The sequence below is a fragment of the Protopterus annectens genome, chromosome 5.part1 (assembly GCF_019279795.1).
Source record: "Protopterus annectens isolate FY-2018-M chromosome 5.part1, PAN1.0, whole genome shotgun sequence".
NCBI lineage: Eukaryota > Metazoa > Chordata > Ceratodontiformes > Protopteridae > Protopterus > Protopterus annectens.
In genome coordinates, this window is record NC_056736.1 from 352551771 (window position 1) to 352576629 (window position 24859).

Below are 24859 nucleotides of genomic sequence, written 5' to 3' on the forward strand. Positions count from 1 at the left end.
CATGTGAGAGCCTATTAATATCATTTTTTGGGAGGTAATGTATTTAATTGCCAGAATTCTAAATTCCCTCCATGATAACTTTGATCGATCCATCCAGTGTTTAGTAATATAGAATTTTATTAGAAGACATAGGGTGATAAGTGCTCTAAATCTGAGAGATGTCATGCTAATCCTAGAAACATGCAGTAAGGCCATTTCCCAAGATAAAGTAGATTTATGGTAGCCCATTTTGTCGAGCCTTACCTTAAGAGAACACCATAAGCTGTGGGAGTATCTACAGAACCATAGAATGTGAATGATATCAGCGCTGGGGTATGAGCAACAGGAACACAGAGTGGATACAGATGTGTTAAATTTATTTAGATGGACTGGAGTTAAACATAGGTTATTAATAATCATGAATTGGGTGTAAGTAAATTTCTTAAAAGGGGAATATTTAAGTGTAGACTTTATTGACATAATTTTCTGTTGGGGAGAGAAATTAGCACTTTGTTGATCCCAGTATTCTGCAAAGATGATTTTCCCTTTATTTAGGCAAGTAGAAAAGGATTTATAAGATACAGAGAGCATATTTTTACTGGAATTTAGGTTTTGTAATAGTCGTGCTACTGTATCAATCTCAGTATCCGAGCTGGGAAACTTTTGGAGAAAAAATGATGTGAGATCTCTTAACTGTCTTAAGATAATGATATATGCTTTGGACAAAGATAGAGCTTCCCTAAGTTCTATTAACGAGAGGTGCTTAAACTTATATAAGTCCCATAAGGTATAATCTTTAATCAATGGAAAGTTGTTTAAGTTAATCATTTTATTGTTCATTTGTAAATTTGGATTGAGATAGAAAAGTTGAAATAATAAAAGCGTTAACTAAATTCAAGGAATGGAAAAGATCTTGACAGGTTTTCATAGGTTCATAGGTTCATAGGTTCATACTAGGCTATCTGCCCGAGGGCATTTACAAGCCTAGCCCATACTTTTGATTAAACCCTTTAGAGTATTATGTAGTTTTAATTCTTTAAGGATAGATTTACTCAGGAATGGCAAGGATTTAGGGTTAATATCATTACTGATCACATGGTTATACCACATTTTAATCCATAAGGGTGACCGTGAAGAAAAGTTTGGAAGATGGTTGGCAATAGCAAATATTCTATTATTATGAACAATTCTATAATAGAGTATGAAGTTGGGTATCGCCATACCCCCCCCCCCCCAAAAAATTAAGGTAGTGTAAGTCTATGATATGAAATTCTGACTGATTTAGGGTACCAAATAAATTTTGCAATGTCTTTATGAATCCTGTTAAGGAAAGTAATTGTGACCGGGGATAGAGAACAATTAAAGAGATAAAGAATTTTGGGAAGTATATTCATTTTGACGATAGAGATACCTGTGGTGGCAGGACAGGTAGCTTACATCCTTCTAAGTTGGGAACTGCTGATTGAGGGCTCAGTGTTTGTTATTCTAAAAGTGTATTAGTTCTGGTTTAAGCACTTGGGCTTCAGGCCAGTTATTTTACATTAAGAAGGATCGTGGTCTGCACTCTTGTGGGAGGAGAGGCTGGACTCTGCCCTTCTGAGCTGGGAATTTCTGGTTAAAGGTTATAGTGCCTGCATATTCTAACTGTTTCTTACTGAAATTGGTACACCTTTTTTGCTGTAGCATAGACTAGATCCAGGCCTGCTGAATCTAGCTTTGTTTGTATGCTTGTTGTTTGTTTATTTCCCTGAAATGCTAATTCCACCTAAAATGTGGCCTTTTAGCACTTCTGTGGATCCCTAGTGATATCTGCATCGCTTACTGTACTTATTTCCTTCTTTCACTTGAAAGAAAGTTACTGTTTGTCATTTTTGCATTTAAGTTACCTGTAACACATTGCATTTAAGTTACCTGGCACTTGCTCACTAAAGCAATTATAAAAGTCAGCTCTAAAAAATTAAAAGCACTACACCCTCACAAACTCCCCTTGAGTACCTTGTTCCCCATTGGCCCTTTTTTTCAATTATAAAGGAATTCCCAATACTATTCTAGCATGTCCAAAGGTCAGTTGTCAATCTCCTCTCCGGTCCAGCTGGTGAATCTGGGAATCTTGAGGCAATGTTACAACTGCCTCATGTACACAGACAACCCTCTCCTCCTCCCAACAAATTCCAACACATGTGAGAGATGCAACCATATAACCAAACAGGAGACTAAGCTCTCTCAACTCAGTACTGGCGTAACCAGTCAGGAGGAGAAGGAAACCACACTCACTACAATTCCAGTCTCACATAGACCTACCACGACAACAAACCAAACACATAAACACACAAAAACATACTCGGAGGCTCTAAGCAGCAGAGACCTCCAAAGCAGACACCCAAGCAACCGCTACCCCAAAACAAAACACGTGCAACACATAGCTCACAAAGCCAGTGTGCTGAACAGTCACAGCCCTTAAGGCTAAACAACACACCTGATACACTTGTAATAGGTGACTCTATCGTCAGGCACACTGACATCCCGCTCACCAGGCTGAACAAGGAGAAGGTCACGGTGAGCTGCCTGTCGGGCGCTAGGATCCGCCACATAACACAAGCACTCAGGTCACTCCAAGGCAAGTACAAATATGACTCAGTCATTGTCCATGCTGGTGTGAATGACCTGAGACGTACCTCCCTGGACTACATGAAAAGAGACATAGAGGAGCTCTCTGAGCATGTAGTCCAGGCTGGTATGAACCTGACCTTGAGTAGCATCTTACCATCACCAAGAATGATGCCACAATATGAAGACAAGATGAACAATTTCAACAAATGGCTTAAGTATTGGTGTCATTCAAAGGGGATCCAATGCCTGTCAGCCTGGGATGACATGCTCGACAAGTCACGATGCTTTGCTAGGGACGGCTTGCACCTGTCACCCCTGGGCTTTCGGATATTGGCAAAGGCTCTTGCTACCCCATAGTGCCTTTTTTAGGCAAGGCTCAAAAGACAAACCCACCTCCATAGGTATCACAAGGGATAAGAAACTAAGAGTAATGCTACTCAACGCCAGAAGTCTAAACCTCAAGATGCACGCACTCAAAACTCTCCTTAGCATGGAGAACATCGATGTCTGTGCAGTAACAGAATCCTGGTTCAAGGCTCCCGAGAGCACCCCAGCACTACAAGGTTATACCGCATACCATGCTTTTTGGCCCCAAAACTTGGACTGAATCACAAAAGGAGGGGGAGTATCAATATTCGTCAAAGATACCCACACCTCCAGGTTAGTGGCACAGCACGAAGCATCAGAGGCTATCCATGTGCAACTAACAGTGGGTAAAACTGCCTTCCAGTTTATAGCCTGCTACAGACCACCCTCCCAAACACAGGAACCCCACTCAGCCTTCCTGAGAATACTGGAAAATATGAAGGTCTCTCCAAACACCATTGTATTGGGTGACTTCAACTACCCAAACATAGACTGGGAGCATTACTCTAGCTCCAACACCCTAGCCCAAAGGTTCCTAGAATTTACAAACTCAAATGCTATGGAACAACTTGTTACCACTCCCACAAGAGGGGAAAACATACTGGACCTGATCATCACCAACATGGGGACACTATGCTCCAGACCAGAAGTGTATCCCTCACTGGTAAGATCAGACCATAAACTAATCTCACTGGATATTCACATCCCGACCCCACCCCCTGCCCAGAAAACCACAGTGAAAAACTTCTCTAAAGCAAATTTCACATGCCTCAAAACCAAGGTGGAATCATTCAAAGCCCCCGGGCCTGTGGAAAATACGGCCCAGACCGCAGAATCCTTTATAAATGCATTCTATCAACACCTTCAGGAATGCATGGATCATGCAATCCCAAATAAAACCAAGACCCAATCCTCCAAAGGCAGACGTCCTGTCTGGTGGACCCCAGCCATAAATAAACTATACAATAGAAGGAGGAATCTACTACATGATAGAGCAAAATCCCAAAAAGGGAAGGCATCTCTGATCAGTATTAGCAAAAAACTACGGGCACTCATAAAATCGTCTAAGGCCAGGTTCGAGAGAAAAATTGCACAGGACACTAAGGATAATCACAAGGCTTTCTTTAGTTATGTTAGGAACCTGGGTGGGAATTCCCAGATATGCTCAGAATTAGTCCAAAATGACAAAAAATACACCAAGCCCACAGACATTGCCAACATCCTAGCTGACAGGTTCAGTGCAAACTTCTCCCCGCCCCCACCAAAGGGCAAATATCTATCCCAACAGAGTGCTGCCCCTGACATCTCAGATGCTCAGGTAAGAGCCGCCTCTCCAAAGCAAAAACACAGCATCAATGGGACCAGATGGTGTCCCGGGCTGCGTCCTACATGAACTCCAAGAAGAGCTAAACCCAAACATAAAACTACTGTTCAATCTTAGCCTTACTACAGGACATGTACCCAAAGAGTGGCGTACAGCAACAGTGGTCCCTCTCCACAAAGGTGGTGCCTCAACGGATCTTGGAAACTATCGCCCCATAAGCCTGACTAGCTTGGTCTGCAAAGCTATGGAAAGGATCATCATGGACCTCATAAATAAAGATATTGGGGACCTACAGACACTGGATCCTACCCAGTTTGGCTTTGTTAAGGGCAGATCCTGCTTCTTAAACCTGGTTGATTTCTTTGAAACAGTCACCAAGGCCATTGAAGAGGGGAAGGTGGTCCACACAGCCTACCTGGACCTTGCAAAAGCCTTCGATACAATACCCCACTCGGGCATTATAGATAAGCTCACCAGCTTAAATATAAACCCCTATGTCACTAGATGGGTTGCAAACTGGCTCAAGGACAGAACCCACATGGTTAGAATTGCTGGAGCCATGTCAGACTCCAAACCAGTTACAAGTGGCGTCTCACAAGGCTCTGTCCTGGGACCTCTCTTGTTCAGTATATATTTCTCGGTGGTACAGGCCAACACGGAAGGACTGTGGCTAACCAAGTTCGCAGATGACTGCAAACTGGGCGCCATAATCAACTCTCCAGCCGACACAAGCATCCTCCAAAAGGGCCTCATAGAAACAGACAACTGCTGCCAGAGCCATGGCCTCAAGCTAAACACCAAAAAGTGTATAGTCATCCCCTTTGGCAAAAACAAAGTGCCCACAAATTACCACATAGGTGGTAATCCATTAAGTACAGAAGAAGTCATTAGGGACCTGGGGACCCAAGTTGATAGCAATCTCTCATTTGACAACCACGTGACCAAAGTGGATAGAAAAACATTTTATATAGCCCACCTAATCATGAAGGGATTCACATCTAGATCAGGGGAGGTCATCGTGCCTCTTTACTCATCCCTCATCAGGCTCATAATTGAGTACAATGCCCCTTTTGGGTGGAACCTTACCAGACACCTACAACAGCTGGAAAGACCCCAAAAGTACCTCACCAAGAGGATCAAAGGGCTCAAACAGATGCCATATGCTGCCCGGTTAAAGAAATTCCAGCTCTACTCAGTGGCATACCGCCTGCTCAGAGGCCATCTGTGCCTGACATATAAAGCCATGTCCAACCCAGAATTAATGGACATGCTGCACCTCAGAAAATCCAAATCCCATCGAGCTACGCACTTGAGAGACTTGAACCTCAGCACTGAAATAAATAGGACATGCTGGAGGGACAGATTCATAACCCAAAGGCTCCCTTCACTCTGGAATAAAATCCCAGTCCAGGTTAGGCAAAGTCCCACATTGACTCTCTTCAAGAGGAATCTTGATGAGTGGATGGGAGATCGTAGGTTTACCCCGGCTATCACTTCTGTGTCACTGTTAGACAGAGGCACAGTATACTAACCTCAGAAAAAGGCATAGCAAAATTAATTTAAAATGGGTGGCGAAAGCCAAACACACTCTGGCTAGGCTTATAAATGCCCTAGGGCAGATAGCCTAGTATGAACCTATTTTTGAAAGCATAGAGAGTTTTAAGTGCTGCCATCTCGAAATGTCCTGGGAGATAGAGATCCATAACTTTGACAAGTTAGATTGCAAAAGAGAGGAATATGAGTGATCATATGAGATCCCTAAATAATTAAGAGAATAGTTGATATGGAAGGATAGATCTGGAAATAAATGCTGTCTATGTGCTGTAGGGTTGATCGGGAAAACAAAGGATTTATTTATATTAACTTTGTAATCAGAAATAGAGACAAAAGCATTCAAATAATTAACTATTTTCATAGCGTCAGATGTAGGGTACATAAAATAAAGATTAAGATTGTCTGCAAAGGCTGTGAAGCTAATATTAGTGTTGCAAATTCTAGGAATAGAGTGATAAGTTTTCTGAACTAAAAACAAAAGAAAGGCTTCTAAGTATAAATTGAACAGTAGGGGAGAGAGAGGGCATCCCTGTCTAGTGCCATTTGTAATCTTTATGGGTTGAGAATATTTTTTATTTATGTATAAACAAGTATATGAACTATTATATAGGATCTTAATCAACTTAATAAAATCAGGGGGGAGATCAAATTTTGATAAAACCCAAAATAAAACATTCCAGTTTACCCGGTCAAATGCCTTACAAGCATTCAACACCAAAGCATATTTAGGATTCCTTTCTTTTTTGGATATATTTATTATAGTTTCTAGTGTTAAGGTATTGTCCCATGTATGTCTGCTGGCCATAAATCCAGCTTGCTCTGGGGAAATTAAGTCGTTCATAATTTTTTTAAGCCTATTAGCAAGTATGGAAGAAAAATTTTTTATATCAACATTCATAAGAGATATCAGTCTACAGCTATTGACATTAGTATTATCTGAAGTGTTTTTAGGGATCAAAATGGTTTTGGAGTAATTAATGTATAATGAGGTCCATTATACCTTTACTAGAAAAAGATTTAAATAGCTCTAATAGGACAGGAACCAGGGTATCCTTAAACGTTTTGTAAATATCAGATGAATATCCATCTGGGCCAGGGGCTTTCCCTGACTTGAGGTTACCTATGGCATCCAGAATTTCATTCTTGGATATCGGAGCTGATAAAAGGTCCTTCTGTAATTTGGTTATTTTTGGGAAGGTAGTCTCATTTAGAAATTTTTCCATCTCCTCCTTTGAAGGAAGCAAGTTATTGTTTGCATAGATTTCTGAGTATATTTGGTGAAATAGATGAATAATCTGTTCATCAGATCTATAAATCATGTTATTGTGTTGGATGCTGGATATTCTGGGGGACCTGGGTGTGTTAAGAATTATTCTAGCGAGGGTACTGGAGGGGGTTTGTAGATACTCTGAAAATTTCGAGATATAACGGAATTCTTGGATAGATAAATTTGATTGATGGTGTTCAAACAGTTCTTTTTGTTTAAATTGTAACTCCTTTTCAGTAGTTAAAGAGTAATTATCTAAAGGTTTGTCCTCCAAGGATTTGATCTCAGAAGGTAGAACTGTCAGCTTATTATTACGTAATTTTTTAAGAAAACTAGCTTTCCTGATAAGGATTCCCCTAATTACAGCCTTCCCTGCTGCCCATCTAATATCAAAAGGAATATCCCCATCATGCGATGCTCCAAATAGGTCATTAAGTGTATCTTTAATTTCTATGATTAGAGATTGTTCTTTAAGTAGGTTACTATTTAGAGACCAATTAGATACTTTATAAATTGAGGACAAGTTGAGATTTAGACTTATCTCTAGTTCTATTTTTGAATGATCAGAGAGGAATCTAGGTTCCATTGAAAATTTGACTTGTCTATTTACTAACGTGTTTGAAATTAGAAAGAAATCTATACAAGACCAGAACTGGTGACATTTAGAAAAATAAGTGAAGTGATTGGATTTATTATTACCAGCTTCAGTATTAAATGCAATTGGGTCTATTAAATCAAAATCCACTATTAAATCTGAGAGAGCCCTATAAACCTGGGAACAAGAGGTTTTGGTCTTACATGATCGGTCTACATTGGGGTTCATGACTGTGTTCCAGTCCCCACCTAAAACAAAATTATGATTTGGGAACTTAAGAAGAAAGTTGTAAATAGTCATAATGAAATCTAATTGTCCTGAACAGGGTCCATAAATATTTAAAAATAGTACAGGATCTTTTAGGGTATGTGAAAGACATGTAAAGTAACACCACCTTCCATCATGGTCTGTTCCTTTAGAAATAATCTTTAATTGAAAGGATTTTTTAATAATAATTGCCACACCCTTGGAATTGTGATTAACACCCGAAGGGATAATGTCTCTAATCCATGACTTCTTTGTATCATTGACCCACTCGTTGTTTAGCATATGTGTCTCCTGCAAAACAGAGATCCAATTTGGACTTAAATAAAAGATGCATTACTAGATTTTTCTTATTTTTATCATGGAGTCCCCTCACATTCCATGAAGAAACATTCCAGGTACTATTCATAAAAACTTAATGTAATAAAAGTGAAATATAAAGGCAGTGTTAAATGGAGTCAAAGGTGAGACGTAAACATATAATAAAAAGTATAATGCAGCATAATGTAGATAAATGGCACAAAATTCTCTCAGTTTTATCCCTGTGCTTAACCACACCACTATAACAATTGAGAGAATGCAAAAATAGAATATTTTAAGTAATCGTAAATCAATACAAGATTTAGTAATTATTACTAAAAGTGATAAAATAAGGATATTACTATATTTACAATAATATACGTCAAACCAATTTCGAGCCAGGCCATCTATACCCTGCTTAATATATCCTAATAGCTTCCAGATATTTGTCAGATAACTTATCACGGTAAAGGTCAATTGCACACATTTAAACATAGCATTAGGATTAGTAAGCTATATCGGTATTGGGTTGAAATTATACAAATAGGTTGCATTCATACCGAATAAATCAATAACAACGTTTCTTTTCAACAATCACTAAGATTCTATCTATAAGGCATCAAACATAACTAACTGGAGGAGAAACGGAGTTTACACTTCAATTATTGTAATCAGTCAACACAAGAGCAAATTTGTTTGAGCATTTGACGGGCCATCCTATCAACAACTAGTTATTCTGAAGCAGTCATAAGCGACCTCACGACCTGGTCTATACAGAATAGTATACCACGCTCTGACAAATGTAACGCGATGAAAGCACACAGTTCCTGCTATTAAAAATACTAATTCTGGTCAACTTGGGTAAAATGTCCAGTAGAGTATATTTCTCAGGCTTATAGTTCAGGCAAAATCATTTCCATTAAATTCTGTGTTAAACAGCGATCAGTGAAAACAGTCTTCATACCTGAAGCCAATAGTTCTCATGTTAAGAAGCGATCGAGGTTGAGACAAACTGGATGCAGGAAATCTATTTCCGTCTTCTGAGGTGCATCAACCAAAACAAGATAAGCCAACATAATATAGGGACCCTCGATCAACCGGAACTAAAAGTATGTTCCTATCATTTAAAGCGGAATCATACATTTGAAATAAAATAGGACATACGTAGCATAAAAAATAAACCAGCATAATACTAACACTGGAAGGATGAATGAAAAAAGATGAATGAAAAAATTGCTCAGATAAAAGTCTATAAACGTTTTGTGGACGATATTTTTATTATATGGGAAGGTACTGAGACTGACTTTAAAGAGTTCTTAAATTATCTTGAAAGTACCTCCACTTTTTTACAATTCACTATGGATTGTTCATCTAAATCTATAAATTTCTTGGATGTGACTTTAAACATTACAAAAGAGGGTACCATTAGCTCCACGTTATATAGGAAACCTACTTGGAGGAATACACTTTTGACTTTTGACAGTATGCATCCCAGATATGTCTTTCCCGGCATTGTCAAGAGTCAATTTATCAGATTAAAAAGACTCTGTAAAGACACACATACCTTATATATAGAAGCAGACCGTTTAGAGATACTATTTAGGGAAAGAGGATATGATTCAGGTTTGGTTGCAACTATCAAAAATAATATAATTAAAAACACATCGTTAGAGAACCATCAAGTCCACACTAAGACAAGAACAAATCTTAATAGGCATAATGAATTTGTATCTGTAATTTTAAACTACACTAGTATTGTTAATGACATTAAGAGGATTTTCCACAACAATTGGAAGGTGCTTATTATAGACCCTTTTGTTAAGAAATTGGTGGGTGACAGGCCACACTTTATGTTTAAAAATAGCCTGAATTTAAAATGGCTATTATGCAATGACAAATGCATAGTTCATAACCCACCATTACTATTTAGCCATAGGAGAGGCACATTTCCCTGTTACAATTGCAACAGATGTGGTTCTATTTCAAAAAAGTTAGAGTTTCAACACCCCACACTGAATTTTGTTTTTCAGCCTAAGTTTTTTGCAAATTGTTGTACTAAGAATCTCATCTATCTTGCTACCTGCAAAAGTTGTCAAGCTTTTTATGTTGGCCTTACAAAAAGATGCCTAAAAGATAGGATATATGGCCATTTGTATGATATTCAGAAGAAGAATGAATTAAATGCCTTAGCGAAACACATTTTGGAATACCCCCTCCATAACTTTGACTTTAGGGTTTTAGAAATAGTCAAACATAACAATAGAGGTGGAGATAATTCATTACTTCTGAATAATAAAGAATTAAAATGGATCTTGAGACTGGCTGCACATATACCTCCTGGTATTAATAATCAAGTTTCGATTAAACCTGCTTTGGAAGCTAGATTGTTAGCCCTGGTTTTTAGTTTTTAGTTTGTAGTTTTTATATTTCTATATGCATTGACCTTTGCACAAATATTATAAATATAAATTAATCAAAAAATTTTAATATTTGCATTTCATCAGCATTCATGTATACATTTTTAATATATATATCATCATGTTTATACTATTTCTACATATTTATTCATAGCATTTATTTATTTATAACATTAAGCATTAAAAATGATTAATTGATTATTTATTCACCTACTAATAATAGTTACATATGTATTTGCATTGATGTGTTAAAATTATTTATTTATTTATTTAATTAATTATTTGCCACACTAATATACATTTATCATATATTGAATATCAAATACTGAATACCTAAATGATTTAATCACAATAATTAATTAATTAATTAATATATATTTTAATCAATAATAATTTAAGAATAGAAGTTATATATTATATTATATATATTACATACCTTAAAATAAGAATGTATTGAGTAATATAAAATTTATTGCTATTTAAATGATTAACCCCTTTTTTAGACATTTGACAAAGGTATTTGATATACTATTTTGAAATAAGTATTCATACTACAATACACAAGGTATTTACAAGTATCTATTGTATTCCATTATTTATTCTGTTTTTACTCTGTTCCACCTTTTATGTGTATTCATTGATTTTTATCATGTGTATATATTGTGCTTTTCTGTACTAATGTACGATTATTCATTAATTAATTTATTTATTTATTTATTATTATTACTATCACTCGCTGTCAGCCTAACGTTTTAGTTTTGATTAATAGCTGGATGATTGCTTATAAATAGCATGGTTCACTTTAAGATTCCGAAATTCTTTCTTCTTTTGAGATAGTATGCATTAACCTACAGTTTAATTAACTAAATAATTGAACAATTGAACAATCCTTTAGTTTTAATTTGGCGCCTTTTTTTACTTCTTTGTATAAATAGAGATTCTATAATGTTATTTGCACTGTCTGATGAAGTGTAGTGGTGACTACGCGAAAGCGCTTACAAACAATAAAGGTTCTTTGGTGATTATACACTGGATTTCTTATTGGAAAAGTGAAGCTGCCGTTTCTGTTTTGTCGATTTGAATGCATTGATCTACATGAACTTTGAGTTTTTCATAGACTTCCTAATTGCCTTTTATAACTTTGTGGTGAGAGAGCCTGGTTATTATTACCATTTTACCTGCCTTGTCGTTACAGGCTCTCTCTCTAGCTACTGGTGAAAAGTTTTTTTCATTCATTTTTTTTCATTCATTTTTTTCATTCATCTTTTTCAACTTTATTTTCACCGTCAGCACACGTCTTTATATGATGGATACTGCAAATATTGAATTGGACTACACTCCAGGGACGAGGGAAGCAGTGGTAAATCTAGAGGACTTGCTACATCTACAGGCTAACCCTTTATTGGCTCTGGATCTATCCCAAACTGAACATGTCATTCCCGTAAATGAAGAGGGCTTCAGTATGTCTGACTTTAATTCCGCATCCAAGGCACTTGAGGACGACATGTATAAATTACAGAGATATGCCTGGCAAAGGCAACATTTGGAAGCGTGCCTACACTACTCGATTGTGCCCAGAGGAATGCGAGTGCTGTGTATGCCATCGTACGGAGAGGCGCACCCGGTGCTCCTCAAAAAATGGCAGGACTTGAACATCGACCTCAGACACAGGTACATCAAGCTTTTGCTTGATTATTTTACACCCTTAGAAATTGAATTAAGGGACAAAGTTGATGCTAATTTTAAAGATCTAAGCAACCGCTTTAAAGCGGAGTATTGTGTCCGGAGAATACGCAATATTTGTTTACAAGTTAATGCCTTTAGCGAAAGGCTGAAGGCAACAAAAATGCGTAAGCTACAGAGAGATTTTCAGGATTTTAAAACACGACAAATATTTGTTTGGCCGAGAGGCAATAATTCTGTACAAAATAGAAGTAATATTAATGAGAACATGAATTGTATACAGCCCTCTACATTTGTAGATGGCTCTATTAACAATGCTAATAATGACAATACTTTCCCAACTAATGCTCCATTGCTTGTTACAACTACAGAGGGGATTAATAGTAGCATTACGGCTTCTGCTGTGACTGACACACCCCCTCCCAATCAATTAGCTTTGCAACGACCAGCTAGTAATCCAGGAGCTAGACCTAAAGACCTTAATGCTGCTGTTCCTTTAGGTCCTTCTTCATCTGCTTTTTTACCATACCCTGTGAAACAACAATCTTATCACAGGGGACGTTCCATGAGTCGAGGCCCAAGGAAAAGGAAGCTATCAAAAGAAAATTTTCAGCCAACAAGACGAACAAAAATGTGACTGCTTTGTTATATAACTACTCTGATTTTAATTTTTCTAATGCGGATATTTCCCTTTTAAATCGTGGACTGAACTTCATCCCAGCTAGTGCTGACACGTTGAGTGATGTTTTGATTGATCTCAGACTATTTTGTAGACGAGTAGCTTTAAAAGTCTTTTTCAAAGAGAAAGCTGACTGTACTAATAGTACTGGTTTTACTGTTTTAAACGGAAAAGCACTTTTATGCCCCCATTTCCTCATAATATAGAATGCTTTTTAAATCTATGTGAACATGATTTGTATGAAATATTTTCTAGCAAGATAAAACCTGGTTTTTACAATTTAACTTTAGAAGAATTTAATTCTTTAAGACGTTTGAAACAATGCAATGAAATTTCTGTTAAACCAGCTGATAAAGGGGGTGGGGTAGTAGTTTTAAATACGTCTGACTATAATTCAAACATGTGTCTTATGCTTAACGATGAAATGACTTATGTAAAATTGAAGTTATATGAAGTAAATGCAATAATTAAGAATGTACATGACACTTTATATGATTTATTTATTTGCAGACAAATCAGTGAAGAAATGTATAGTTACTTACTGATAGATATCCCCACCATACCCATTATTAAGGGACTCCCGAAAATTCATAAAAACACATATCCCATTCCACTTAGACCGATTGTGTCAGGTGATCATTGGGTCACTGCTAACATTTCATGTCTCATAGAGTTTTTACTTAGACCAGTGGTCGATTCCTTTACTACCATCCTAAAAGATACCTGCCATTTGCTAGACTGTTTATCAGAGGTACAATTGGCTATTCATCAGCATGAATATCTTCTTATAACTCTAGATGTGAAAAATCTTTTCACATCAATCCCTAATGATTTAGGTATTGAAGCTGTAAGAGAAATACTAGTGTCAGAAACTTCCTTCTCAAATGATAGGCAGCTACTTATAGGTCAACTGTTAGATGTAGTTTTAAATAATAATGCATTTATGTTTCTGAACAATTATTACTTACAGAAATGGGGGGTGGCAATGGGCACCCCGTGTGCTAATACCTATTCCAACTTGGTTGTTTTAGCATGGGAACGCAAATGCCTATTTACCCACCCCCTGTTTGCTCAGATAAAAGTCTATAAACGTTTTGTGGACAATATTTTTATTATATGGGAAGGTACTGAGACTGACTTTAAAGAGTTCTTAAATTATCTTGAAAGTACCTCCACTTTTTTACAATTCACTATGGATTGTTCATCTAAATCTATAAATTTCTTGGATGTGACTTTAAACATTACAAAAGAGGGTACCATTAGCTCCACGTTATATAGGAAACCTACTTGGAGGAATACACTTTTGACTTTTGACAGTATGCATCCCAGATATGTCTTTCCCGGCATTGTCAAGAGACAATTTATCAGATTAAAAAGACTCTGTAAAGACACACATACCTTATATATAGAAGCAGACCATTTAGAGATACTATTTAGGGAAAGAGGATATGATTCAGGTTTGGTTGCAACTATCAAAAATAATATAATTAAAAACACATCGTTAGAGAACCATCAAGTCCACACTAAGACAAGAACAAATCTTAATAGGCATAATGAATTTGTATCTGTAATTTTAAACTACACTAGTATTGTTAATGACATTAAGAGGATTTTCCACAACAATTGGAAGGTGCTTATTATAGACCCTTTTGTTAAGAAATTGGTGGGTGACAGGCCACACTTTATGTTTAAAAATAGCCTGAATTTAAAACGGCTATTATGCAATGACAAATGCATAGTTCATAACCCACCATTACTATTTAGCCATAGGAGAGGCACATTTCCCTGTTACAATTGCAACAGATGTGGTTCTATTTCAAAAAAGTTAGAGTTTCAACACCCCACACTGAATTTTGTTTTTCAGCCTAAGTTTTTTGCAAATTGTTGTACTAAGAATCTCATCTATCTTGCTACCTGCAAAAGTTGTCAAGCTTTTTATGTTGGCCTTACAAAAAGATGCCTAAAAGATAGGATATATGGCCATTTGTATGATATTCAGAAGAAGAATGAATTAAATGCCTTAGCGAAACACATTTTGGAATACCCCCTCCATAACTTTGACTTTAGGGTTTTAGAAATAGTCAAACATAACAATAGAGGTGGAGATAATTCATTACTTCTGAATAATAAAGAATTAAAATGGATCTTGAGACTGGCTGCACATATACCTCCTGGTATTAATAATCAAGTTTCGATTAAACCTGCTTTGGAAGCTAGATAGATTGTTAGCCCTGGTTTTTAGTTTTTAGTTTGTAGTTTTTATATTTCTATATGCATTGACCTTTGCACAAATATTATAAATATAAATTAATCAAAAAATTTTAATATTTGCATTTCATCAGTATTCATGTATACATTTTTAATATATATATCATCATGTTTATACTATTTCTACATATTTATTCATAGCATTTATTTATTTATAACATTAAGCATTAAAAATGATTAATTGATTATTTATTCACCTACTAATAATAGTTACATATGTATTTGCATTGATGTGTTAAAATTATTTATTTATTTATTTAATTAATTATTTGCCACACTAATATACATTTATCATATATTGAATATCAAATACTGAATACCTAAATGATTTAATCACAATAATTAATTAATTAATTAATATATATTTTAATCAATAATAATTTAAGAATAGAAGTTATATATTATATTATATATATTACATACCTTAAAATAAGAATGTATTGAGTAATATAAAATTTATTGCTATTTAAATGATTAACCCCTTTTTTAGACATTTGACAAAGGTATTTGATATACTATTTTGAAATAAGTATTCATACTACAATACACAAGGTATTTACAAGTATCTATTGTATTCCATTATTTATTCTGTTTTTACTCTGTTCCACCTTTTATGTGTATTCATTGATTTTTATCATGTGTATATATTGTGCTTTTCTGTACTAATGTACGATTATTCATTAATTAATTAATTTATTTATTTATTATTATTACTATCACTCGCTGTCAGCCTAACGTTTTAGTTTTGATTAATAGCTGGATGATTGCTTATAAATAGCATGGTTCACTTTAAGATTCCGAAATTCTTTCTTCTTTTGAGATAGCATGCATTAACCTACAGTTTAATTAACTAAATAATTGAACAATTGAACAATCCTTTAGTTTTAATTTGGCGCCTTTTTTTACTTCTTTGTATAAATAGAGATTCTATAATGTTATTTGCACTGTCTGATGAAGCGTAGTGGTGACTACGCGAAAGCGCTTACAAACAATAAAGGTTCTTTGGTGATTATACACTGGATTTCTTATTGGAAAAGTGAAGCTGCCGTTTCTGTTTTGTCGATTTGAATGCATTGATCTACATGAACTTTGAGTTTTTCATAGACTTCCTAATTGCCTTTTATAACTTTGTGGTGAGAGAGCCTGGTTATTATTACCAACACTGGAAGGATATATACAAAGGATGGAACATCAGCACTTGAAGTGAAAGCACAGGAAGAAATTCAGCGATTGGTAGGAGCTGAGCCAAAGCATTTCACGAAAATAGCTTCCGCTTCTTTAGGTGATGACATAGAGAGCTTCATTTCTTTATGATTAAAGGATAAAGTTGAGGGAAATTTCATTTGGAATTTAACTTTTTGGAAAATAAGGTCAGCACAACAAGGGGCAAGTTTACGCCACATCTCTCTTATTTCAAGGGGAAGATCTTGTAAAATTGTAATTACTTGATTGTTCCATGAGAATTGTTTTATTTTCTTATAAGCTGTTAGAATAGATTGAACGTCTTGATAGTTGAGCAACTTAACATACACTGGTCTTGGTAGTGTATTCGATTGCTGCCTCCAGAGAGCCCTGTGTGCTCTCTCAATGATATACTTGTGTGGGGAGTTTATTTCTTGACATAAGTTGTTAAAGATTTGAGCGGTGACTTCTATAAGTAGGTTTGGCTCATAATTTTCACTTAGACTCCTTATAATCAAGTTATTCCTCCTACTTCTCGCTTCCAGATGTAAGATTTTAGCTTGCATGTTGCTAACTGCTTTATCTTTCGTCTGGAGAGCTTCTTTCATATGGTCGATTTCAAACTCATTAGACTTAGATCTTTCTTCCACTAGATTTAATCTATCAGCAATTTTGCTGATTGTTAGACCGAAGGAATTCATTTTGACAGATAGATCCTGAATGGCTTCTTGAAGTGGTGAGAGTGCACATTTTAACTCATCCACTAGTAGTGAACCTTCGGCCTTTTGTTTGATCGGTTCTTTTGTTTGTTCCTGAACTGGTTTTGATGATCTTAGTCTTTTTGCTTCCTTCTCCGGCGATGTGGAAATAGCAGACAGCTTGGATTTCGTAGTTTGAATGTCCATATTATCAGATTCTCTTGGCATTTTGTACACCACTATTTGTTCTTATGGGTGCTGTCACTGGATTCGGTGCTGAAAACTAGGGCCTCTAAACAGCCACGTGTAGGTTTGCTCGCAATTAGTAATAGGCTAAAGTAGGCAGTTATCGCGGATTAGAATTACTGATATACTCTCAGATGTCTTAAAAGAGTAAACTTTAAGAGAGAATTCCCAGTTGCACATGTTTTTAGCCTGGATAAAGCTGAAATATAGGTTTGACCTAAGAGACGTAGCTGGAGCTAAAAGGAGAGGGCGCTTCTCAGATGACCGCCATCTTGGAATCTCCAGAAGTAGAAATATTATTATAATAGAAAGAAATCATCAGAGATTGAAATATTATTATAATAGAAACTGGACAAGAGTACCATATTTTATTTGGAGACAGTATCAAATCAAAAAAACATAGAAAATATTTGCATTCTAAAGCTGAAATTGTTGGCTAGGCAGCTGTGCTAAGATCCTTTGTTATTTGTGGGAAGGACAGAAAGCTGTACAGGAAGAACTGCAAATATCTATATGGGATGAATATGTCTACACTCCAGACAAAAACCTTGTGACCAGTACTGCTGTACGTAAACAGAAATTGAGAGAACTGTGAAAATCAATCAATAGCAGAGAGTTGTTCTTTCATCCTGTCTACAAGTAAAGGCACAGTGCAGAATAAACTGTCACTAAATGAGCACACATGCCGTGATAGGATGGTCCTTTTAAATGGTCAGATTTGGAAGTGAGGTGTAGAACCCAGACAGATTTGGACAGTTGGAGAGTTAGCAATACTTCCAAATGCCATAATTCCATCTAACAGTTGGTACAGAGGATTAAGTCTATGCGTTCTTGACAAGTTACTTCCTCTGTTATAAGGACTGATCATCTTAGCCTTTGTTTGCCTTCAGTGAGCAAGTCACTTAAGCATAAAGTGCTTTGGGAGTGGTATCACTGAGCCCATGCCTATGAATTTAAAATTTTCACTTAGTTTAATGTGTTTGAAGTGTGAACACACTAGAAGCAAATAGTTAAGGTTTTATTATCATTATTGTAAAATACTGCATGCTACCTCACCCTTGAAGAGCCTAACCCAATTTTCCAGTTGCCTCAAAGCACTATATGGTTAAGTGACTTGCTCATTGTCACACAGTAGGCAAATGTGGGCTGAGTGAATCAAACCCTTTACCACTAGTACCACATGAAATACAGTTATGTAGATGCTGGGTATTGAATCCAGTACCTCATGCATACAAAACATGCACTATACATCCCCTCACAAAATGTTCACGTATAAATCTCCTTTGACTACACATGTTGTAAAAACAAAACCACAATGTTATATATTAGCCAATTAAGGCTTGAACCCAGACCTTTTGATTATAAAACCAGATTTATAACTCTAATCTGGTAGAAACTACTCTACAAATATGTTGTCCATTAAACTGTAACTTTGTTAAGCGATACATAGTCAAGGGTTTGTATTCAGGTGAGTTGGTCATAGGAATTCAATGTATCAAAGAATGCTTCAAAGAAATCTTTTATGGGTCCTTAGATATTTTATACATTCATTTCATCCTTTCCACCACCAAATAGATGTTGGGTTGAGGAATTTATTGATAATATTAAAATTGCCAGAATCACAGCATCAATAAGAGGTCAATAAGACATTTAAAATATTTAGATAGCTGATATATATGGACTGAACAGAGCAGGGTACATTTCAGTGGGAACAAATGTGAAAGTATGCATTTAGTTGGACATAATGTAAAATAGCCTTACAGCTGGGATAGTATAATTGAGGTATGTGAGTTTTTGAGGACCTAGGTGTAGTAATTGATGTTGTGTTGTGTCTTTCGGCTTTTCCCGGTTAGGGGTCGCCACAGCGGAACTCCGGTCCGCTAATGATTGGCAATAGATTTTTACATGCCAAGTTGCCAGCCCTGATGCACAACCTTCAACGAAGGTACACCCATTCACACATGTCTCCAGACAGAAAACGCTCTAGCTGAGAATCGAATGGGATAACGTCTTACTGTGAGGTGACAGCGCTACTGCAGCACCACCACTGCATAATAATCTTAAATTCAAGGTGCATATGAATAAGATTTTGAGGAATATGTCTTACGTGGTCAGAATGTTATTAAGAACAGTAAGGTCTATGAACATTAAGGTTACACCTCCTATATATATATATATATATATATATATATATATATATATATATATATAAAACAGTAATAAGGCCTTTAATAGAGTAAGGTAGGCAGGTTGGGAAAAACGAAATACTAAAGTACTTTCTACCTTAATATATGAAAAAAGATTAAGGAATTTAAAATTATTTTCTTTACATTACAGAAAGATAAGGTCAGATTAAATCTGGGTTTACAATTGTTTAAAAGAGGAAGACGTTGGCATTTGTTAGGGATCACATTTTGTTTGCAGCATGAAAGGAGCACTTGAAACAATCCACTACTTGTGGAAGTCAAGAGGGTGAAATCTTCATTAGGAAGACATTTCTTGCAGATTAGAGTAGGATGATGATGGAATTTGATGTTCTTGAACATTAGGCAAAAAGTACTGGATTTATGGAATGAAAATAGGGCATATTGGACACTATCCTCTTGCAGGAAGCCTGATAATTATCTCTGATTATGTCAGGGGCCTAAAATTTGTGTGTGTATGTGTTTGTGTCTGCATGTGTGTGCAAGACAGAGACACAGAGAAAGAGGGAGAGTGCATGTGTATTTATACACAGAAATGTCTTATACACATGCACAATATATATTTGTTTGCTTAAACAAAAAAGCAGTTGAGACAGTGATATAAAAACATAGAATCAGAAGTTCATTATTATGGCCTGAAGTGACAAAAAGTCATCCCACCCAATATAAAGAAGATGCTGAAATCCTTTAGGAAATTGACCTATTGATGTGTTAAGGCTGAAGGGATAGTAATTCTATGCAATCTTGTCCCTGACACCAACATTTCCCTGATGAGAATCAAACTACCTGACTTGGTGGTGCTCCTGATATATATCTTCTAAAAATAATGAAACCTGCTTTCACAAAACAAGAAACAGGATATTCAAAGTGACAATTCTATCTTTGTTGAATGAGCTACAGATATAATATGCTTGCAGAAATATAGATAACTGCATTATTATTTTACTGATTAGAAGTCCTGCAATGGTTACCACACACAAAGGTCTAATTTTTAAATAAAAAAAAGTACTTAAAAATATATATAACATAACTGAAGGAGAATATTTTTTTCAGGGGTCATTGACCATTACCTTGCTAAATTACTTATCCCTCTCTCTCATTCAGCTAGGCATGTAGTATTTGTAATGTTTTTGTTATATTATTCAAATTCAGTCAGACTGTACCTGTCATCCTAAATATGTACAGCCTCATAGCTGTAGAATGCAATCTGGTCTACTTTTATTGAAATCTTTCATTTTTTTCTGTAATTTTCTGTCATGGCTGGAAAAAAAACACACAACCCTAGTCTTCCTAACTTCTCAGTTATCAGATCAGGCAAATAAATAATCAAATAATATATATCTAGAGTAAAATGCTAAAAGCTGCCCTTTTTCCGTAGTAACACCACATTTTATTCCTATTTTTATCAGGGTGCAACACACAATTATGTGTGGATACTGGCTTCCCAGCAAGTGATTACAAGGAAGTCCGTACATCAAGCTGGTTTGAATCTGATCAAACATGCACTAATGAATCATAATGTCAGTTTTACACATATAATATGAATTCTAGCAGGAAAGTCAAAAATAAGACTTGTTTATAACTAAAATTAATGAGCAAAAACACACAGATAATATTCAAATTTAAATTAATTTTGCTAATGTATTACCCAACTTAACTGTTTATGTCAATTAATGATTAACCTAGCAAGCAAAAAATTTGACATAATGCTTAATGAAGCCATCTTAAATTCCAAAGATCCCACCATATGTTCAGTATATAGACTGATTATCCATAATGAAGCCATCTTAGATTCCAAAGATTCCACCACATGGTCAGTATATATAGACTGATGATCCAAACTCAAAGGGAATGATGTCACACCAACATATAGCTGCCCATCCACCTGACAACAACATGAACATTGGCCATGGTATACACAGACACCAGTAAGATTTGTAGGGTTTTGAGTATGCATGAAGCATTGGTTCATTGAACCCATATCTTTGTGTGGTAGGTCCATTTTAATAAGTAATCCACACTAGTACCACTGTCAGGTGAAACAATAAAGCCACAGATAGATTATTCTGTGAACACCCGTTTATTAAGTTGATTCCAAGTAGTTGCAGAACCACAAGCACTAACACCAATACATAAATGTCTTAAGCTTTCCGTTTTTCTTTGATAAACTTCATCAGATGTAAGAGTTAATGGAACAGTTCTAAGTCATAAATTAAATTCTGTGATTCCAAAGAATAAATTAATCAAATTAAAAAATAGAATTAAAGCAGACACAGCTCATAACTGATAAAGTATTTTCACAGAATGGTCTGCAAATGAAAAAGTTGTTAAATACATTCATATTTGGTAGTAATAAAGGTTTGTTTCTTAATGTGTTTTCTATATAAAAAGTTTTGAGTATGTTTAAAAACAGAGGGAATTGCTAGATATTATGAATATAAGGCTGAAATTAATTGTGTTGTAAATATGCTGAAAGAAAAAGCTTGCTTAAATGCAGAAACAGAGTTTAGTAATATGTGATCAGCATTCATACTAAATGACCATGGCTTGGAAAATAAGGAACCTGCTGAATGGACATTATTTTCCTTACAGACTTAAAAACAGGATGTATGCAAGAGCAAAAATGCAAAATCTGCTTTTAAAGAATGGGCAATGACACTGTGAAAATGTGTTTCCTTTTTCTGCATTTGGCACAAGAACAGATGTTCTTATACAAAATACAAAAAAAACAGGATGTGCACACTGTCAGAAAATGTGACAAGACATTGTTAAACAAGGAAGCTGAAAAAATAATATCATTGTCAGCAGTTTGCGTCAGCATCTGCAACAATTAGTACTGTTTCTACAGGATGAGCAATTCTCCAAAATAGAATACCAAGAGGAAATGTATATGTATGTGCATGACTAAAATTGTATATAAAGATCTGTATGAATCCAGTTATGTTAGAGGTATTTGTAGAGCATTTGTCTTGAGGTAAATGTTATATCTCTCACATCATCTGTACTATATGAGAAGTAAAATGGAACAGTACTTTAAGCTGCAACATTAGTCTGTTTGGTTTATTATGAAAAGTTATTTGTTACTGCTTTAAGTTTATGCTGCAAAGTATATTCTCTCATCAGTGTATATTCTGCAAGTTTCTGTATGCAACAGACTGTGAATGTAAATATAACCAGACTTTGACTTTAAGCAGAATCCAGCCAGCAAGACTGAGTGTCTTAAGAAGACGTCAAATCCATCACAGTAAGCAGCACCATATCATTTTTCACTACCTAAATTGCAAAGTATCACTACATCATCCCACAGTACACCTTAGTAGTTATATAGGTCTGCATGATGTGCAAGTATTCCGTGTAGAGTTGTATACCCACAGATGTGACTGCCTGTCCCATACTGTCCCATGCAAATATCTTGAGAGGTATGTACATGCTACAGCAGCTATAGGGGAGTAAATAGCCTATAATGGTACTAATGGACTGTTCTTCTCTCTCCCCACCCCTTATCTCCTTTCTTTGTTATTGTTATCCATTGGTTATTGTTTATTATTCACATATGTTGTTAAATTACCTGTATTTTGGGCATGTGTATTATTATTTTTATGTATTATTATGGTTTCATATTAACATATCTTGTTGAATTACCTATCTTGTTGGCCTTATGCTGTAACTGTAACTGGCATGCTGTTAACATACTGACTGTTCTGGCATGTATTGTTGTGTTTCACATAATATGCATTGACAAGTAATTGGGTTATTATTTCCACTGTTCTGGAATGCTGTTATTACTAACTACATTTTGTTCATAACTAACCTATACATATTGCTATACCTCCATCACCACAGCATGTCAAGGTAGGCCATTTCCCGGTGATCCACCTGTCTTGCCTTAACTGGCCGTGGCATCAGGTCATAGCATGTCTCAGACCCAGGCCAGTGGTGCCCCCTCCACTACCCTGTACCACCTATGGCATCAGGTGGAACTGCCTCAAGGGATGGGGCCCAGCCTCCCCTTGGGAGCTGTGGTGGAGATGCTGCAGTCACCCAACAGGAACTGCTGGTCATGGTGCACAGGATTGTTCATCAGACCTAATCATGTCACCTGCACCAGATTGAAGGCACACTGGCCAACCTGGTGGGGCAGGCTGGCCCTGGTGCCCACCCTCCAGCACAGCCTCCTTCGGGGAAGTGAAGAAGCAGTGTCATCTGCCCATGGGTGGGGAAGTCAGTCATGCTGCTGCCATCTGTAGGCACATGTGACTCCAATTCCAAAACACTCTCCCCATCCAAGGTATTTACCCCCACATGTGTCACACATTTTCCCTGTCTGCTGTCTTGTCTGTCTGCTATTGCATCTTCTCCTACCCAACTTACCTCCCCACACATACCTATGTCCCTTCCCCAACATTCCACTCTCTCCTTAAAAGAAAAAAAGGCCACCTGTCTCCATTTCACACGTGTCCACTGGACACAACTAATGTGATCCAATTGGCTTGACAACACATTTATGTTGTCTTCACCCCTCTCTCCCTCTGGGGTTTGAGAATCCAAATTCATCTGCAAAACCTGTCAAGATGCACATCTGTTGCTGTACAAGAAATGGATAGCTATGCTTCTTTCCTACACCCGTCCTGCACATCCCTACTTGCCTTTCACATTGTTTTTCCCCCTGCTTGCCCCCATTTCACCACTTTCTTATCATCCCCTTTTCTTTATATTTTTAGTGCAGGTTTGCTCAGAGCAGCATGCCATGACGCTTTGCTCAGCTTACAGTAAATGAACTTTAAAGTGCTTTAATGTCTATATATGTCTATTACCGTGTTCCTCATATGTAGAAAATAAACACTTCTGCCATCTGTTGAACCCAGGCCCCTTTCAATTATAGTACACTGCATTAATCCACTATGCTACACAGTCTTTAAGATACATAGCTGTTTCCATCAAAACATACTGCTTGCTACTTACAGACATTACGCATGTAACTGAAATAAGAAACTAATGTTAAAACTGGGAGTGTACCCTGGACTCTGGTGCAATAATAAATAATGATGAAGACATACTAATGGATGTAAGTGAGGCCTGTGATAGCAGGTATATGTGCTCTTTGATCAGCAACTTGTGGAAAGTCACCTGCTAAGGCAGAAATGGGAAAGTACATGTACAACTGGGACCCTGGTGCAGAACTACAGCCATATAAAGCCACGCCCATATTCATGGATGTGGAAA